Source organism: Pteropus medius, unplaced genomic scaffold (assembly GCF_902729225.1).
Source record: "Pteropus medius unplaced genomic scaffold, Ma_sr-lr_union100, whole genome shotgun sequence".
NCBI lineage: Eukaryota > Metazoa > Chordata > Mammalia > Chiroptera > Pteropodidae > Pteropus > Pteropus medius.
Window position 1 is genome coordinate 2588764 of NW_024343732.1, and position 4604 is coordinate 2593367.

Below are 4604 nucleotides of genomic sequence, written 5' to 3' on the forward strand. Positions count from 1 at the left end.
AGGGAACAAGGCCGGGCCACGGCTCCACTCTCCTAAGAGCGCGCCTCACACAGCCCCGCCCACCGCCCGGCGTACTCGCTCCACGCCCGCCAGGCCCAGGCCGCCTCCGGTGCATTGTGGGTGGGGCGCCCCTGCTGAGCACTGCGGGGAACCCCCTGCCCAGCTAGTTGTCGGCCGCCGGGAGGCCCAGTCGAACCGCCCTCTGGGGTCCGAGCGAGCTGGCCACGGATTGACGCGTCCCAAGGCCCCGCCCCTCGCGGCATTCCCGCCCCGATGCTGAGGCCCCGCCCCCACAGAGCTCTGACTGGCCCTGAGGCCCGCTCCACTCTACCATTGGCAGGACGCCTGTCAGTCATTCAGTCCCACCTCCTCGGGCCCGCCCAGGCCGCCGGCGCGATCCTGAGGGCGAGCCGGCCAGCGCGCTCATTGGCTACCGGGCGCTGTCCGTCGCACGGCTGGCCACGCCTCCTGTGGGGCGCGGATCCCGGGAGCCCCGGACGGACCTCATTGGCCTGCGGCGCCGCCACTCGGCAAGACGCGCCTGAACACGGAAGTGTGCGAGGCGAAATCTGCCTAGCAACCGGGGAAGCCGGGCTGCGAAGCGGGCAATTTCAGTGTGAGACGGAGAGGTTATACCGAGCGGTGGCTCCAAGCGCGGCGCGGCGGCTCCTCCCGCCCGGGGTCAGCGCCCCGGCGCGCGCACGCGCACCCCTGCCACCCGAGCGCGCCTCGCGCCGCCCGCGCAGTCGGTCGGTCGTCCGTCCGTCGTCCTGTCGCCACCGCCGCAGCCGCCACCTCGGGCGCCACCTGAGGGAGCTGCCGCCGTGGGACCCAAGCAGACCGGACCCGACCTCGCCGCCCGAGACAGCTTGAGGCCCAGCAGCTGCCTGCGGAGGCGCCGAGCAACTTCGGTGAGTGAGGGGCCGGCGCCGCTGGTGGCGGGTCCCTGGCTTCCGGTGCCCCGGGCTTCTCTGGGGCTTCCGCTTCTGCGAGGGGACCGCCTCCAGTGCGTGGACCCCCTTGTCTGCGGAGACACGCTTCTCTGAGGGAACCCCCCCACTTCTGAGGGGGATTCCGCTTCTCCGAGGGATCCCCTCCAAGGGGTCCCCTACTGTCAGGGACCCCGCCTCTATGAGAGACCCTACTTTTCTGAGGGCCCTCGCCTCTCTGGCAGGCCCTCTCCTTTTCTGAGGGAAGTCCCCTTCTCTGATGGACCCTCCACTTTTCCGAGGGACCTCACCTCTCCGAGGGACCTCATCTCTGTGAGGGCCACCCCCCAAACCCTCTGGAAGCGTGGGACCCCCTGTCTCCCTAGAAATCCCCTACTTCCTTGAGGGACCGCACTTCTCTCTGGAGACACTCCAGCTTCTAGGGGACCCTCTCCTTCACTTCTGTAGGGTACCCCCACCTATCTGAGGCGACCTCCCTGCCTTTTCAGGGACCCCCCACATTCTCTAAGGATATCCCAGCTTCTCTGAGGTGCTGTCCCACTTTTCTGGTGTGTTCTCCTTTTGCCCTTGCTGTTCTAAGGTGTCTCCTACTTTTCATAGGTCCCTTTTCCCCCTTTCTGAGATGCTTTCCCTGCTTTTCTGCCCCCACTTATTTGGATGACCTCCTCCCAAATGTCCCTCAGTTAATCTAAGGTGTTCCTGTTTCTGTCAGAAGCTTCTTTCTAGGAGGTGTTTTCCACTTTCTGAGCTCTCTCTGCTTTTGATGGGACATCTTCTTTTTGATAAGTGCCTACACTTTCCTGAGGCCCCCCACTACTCTGAAATGCCCATATGTCTGACTGGATCCTTAGTTTTTTGAGGAAAAGTTCTTAATTTTTCCAAAGTATTTTCCATTTCTTTTGGGTTTCCTACTAATCTATGCATGCTGCAATGTTTGGAGGGGTCCCTGGCTTCTCCAGAGGTTCTCCCCCTAACATGAGATGTTCCACTCCTATGGGCTCTCAACATCTCTGAAGTGTGCCTCTACTTTTCCAAGATATCCCCTCTCCTGATGGGAAACATAGTGGATTTCTTCACTTCTCTGAGGGGTCCCCTTGCATTAAGAGGGGTTTCCCTCCCTCTTGCCTGAGGACATGTCGCCTTTCTTGATGTTTTCCTCCTGATTCTCTAAGTGAGAAACTTTTCCTTCATTTCTCCTTAAAACAAGGAAACTTCAAGTTTTCCTTATTTCTCCTCCATTCTGGAAGGAGAGACCAAAAATGGGTCACACCTTCAGTCTTTCTTGCCAGATTGAATGTCTTCTCTTAACTTTTATCTCAGCTTCCTGGGACCTGGAGGATTTTGTGGCTGGAAGGGAAATTGAGAGATAGGCAAACAAGCAAACAAGCAAAAACCCTACAAACCCACACCAAAGAAACAGTTTTCTCTTGTCTTTTAAGACCTGCTAGATTTGGGGGAGCAAGAGCTGTTGCCAGATGACCACCTTGCTTACTTTGTTTTTTAAGTCATGGGGCCACCACTGTGTTGTCAGGCCAGTATAGAGGGAGGAGGGACAGAGCTGGAACATTGTCTGCCCATTATCACACTGTCAAGCTGTGGGACTGATCTACTTTCCTCTGTCCCATGCCTTGGTCTTCCCTCTGCATAGAGTAACACCCCCCCTGCCCCCTGCCAAAAAAAAGGGTGGGTGAAGAAAAAAAACACACTCCTTCAGGTCTTTCTGCTGCATTTTCTCTCCCTAGGCCCTCTGATTTACTCCTTGATCTCTAGAGGCTCCTCAGTTTGTGGGCCACTCTGGTTTGAAAGGCAGGGCAAGAAGCAGGAAATGGGTCACCTTAGGTCCAGGAAGGGTGGAAGGGAGGCAGGAGAAAGGGGGGGGTTGACTTTATTTCTCTAAGTTTTAGGAGATTTCAGCCTGGCCCAAAGGAAGTTTTTACTTGGCTTTTGCAAATCTTGTGTACTTTTTTTTAATGGCCCACCCTGGATTCCAAGTTCACTCCAGCAGCTAATTTTATCTGCTTTGCCGAATGCAGAGCTCTCTGATGCCCAAATAGATGAATGCTGGCATTGAGAGATGGTCCAAAGGACAGGAATGAACTCAGTTTGAAACCTGAGTAACTTGTAACCACTTTGTGTCCATGCACTAAGTTTCAGGCTAAAAACGTGGAGAAGAGGTTTCTGAAGTGGAGTTCTGATATATAGGCTGAACTGTTTGGTTTAGTGTTTCAACGAGTTCTTCCCTCTGACTACTAAAACTTCAGTTCACTTTACAGTTTGACTTTAGGCTCTCTCTCTTCTGTTCATTTCCATCTGGGTCTTGCTTAATTTGAGTCCTTTGTGAAGACTCCTGCGAGGCTATAATTTGAGTTCTAAATCTGTCGGTGGACCATGTGGACACAAGTTTCAACTCGAGCTATTTTCTTCTGTGTAGAAGTGCTTGGAGAGTTTCCTGGGCCCTCTGCTCCTAGGGTAGTCAAGTCCAGGCAAGAAGTTGCTACAGACCTAGTTGCTCTCCTACTGCCTCTTTCTGGTCAGCTATAGGCACTGCCCAGAAGGGCAGAGGAAAGATGATGGGAAGCTCAGGGCTTAAGGTGTCCCAAGATAGGGCAGAAAAGTGCTGGCACATATCTATTATTTAAATGAAACCCACAAGACCAGCAAGGTAGGGTGTTAGAAAGGGAAGGGGGAGCTTCGAAGTCATAAGGACTTGATTCAGATTCTGGGTCTGTCTTTCCTAGTTGTGTGGCCTTGTACAAGTTATGGCACATTACTAAATATTAGAGGGGTCACATCTCTGTAAATGCGTGTGAAGGTGCTTACAGATAGGAAGTGCTTCTTACATATATGAATGAATGAATCAGATAATGAAAGGGAGGTGGCCAGCACAGTGCCTAGCACATAGCTGATGTGCAGTAAAGGTTGGTTGTTGTGTTCAGATTAGGGTTCTGGCCTTCACTCACAGACCAAGAAGCACTTGACATTCTGCCAAGGCTAAATATGCCCGAAGAGAAAGAAACTTGGTGTCTCTTACAAAGCCCACTGCCCTCCTGGGTCTCATAGCATTTTTTTTGTGTTAGATAGCAGATATGGGATGGATTTGCTGTGTGGCAGGCATTTGTGTTTGCCTTGGCCTTGACTTCTCTCTCTGTAAAATAGGGTAATTTATGAGTTAAGGGCAAGTAGGGAGATGTATTATTATAATTAGACCACAGGCAAGATAGAAGATTATAATAAACTTGAATTGTGGGAAGAAAATAAGAGGAGAACCATAAATCTAAAGGGTCATGTCTATATTTTGGGACTGCTTGAGTGAGTGATGTGTAGCAGTTACCTGGGGAATGATCTCTTACGTATTAGAACCTTGAAAGAAGAACTGTTTTTTTAGGGTAATGGATCAGATTTGGGGACAAAAGACTGGGAAAGTGATGTACAAAGGCATTTGACGCCAGACAATAATAGTATATTGAGACGGCCAGTGCGTGGCTTAGTGCCCATGAGGAGATCAGAATTCCCCTTGAGCTCCCAGGATAGAGCTGTGGAGATGCTAACTCTGCCTCAGGGTGGGCAGGACAGTTTTTTCTTTCTTTCTTTCTTTCTCTCTTTCTTTCTCTCTCTCTCTTTTTCTTTCTTTCTTTCTTTCTTTCTTTCTTTCTT

At 52.3% G+C, this 4604-nt stretch overlaps 1 protein-coding gene across 5 annotated transcripts in view; it reads left to right on the plus strand.

The window, feature by feature from the left end:
* The first annotated feature begins 524 nt into the window (after positions 1 to 524).
* GATAD2A (GATA zinc finger domain containing 2A) overlaps positions 525 to 4604 on the plus strand; it is an 86455-nt gene continuing 82375 nt past the window's right edge. For 3 of the 5 annotated variants that reach the window (XM_039867976.1, XM_039867977.1, XM_039867979.1), the window contains exon 1: positions 525 to 911. The gene's annotated coding sequence lies outside the window, so the exon portion shown is untranslated. The remainder of the gene's footprint in view (positions 912 to 4604) is intronic. The other 2 variants (XM_039867974.1, XM_039867972.1) reach the window with 1 other exon arrangement.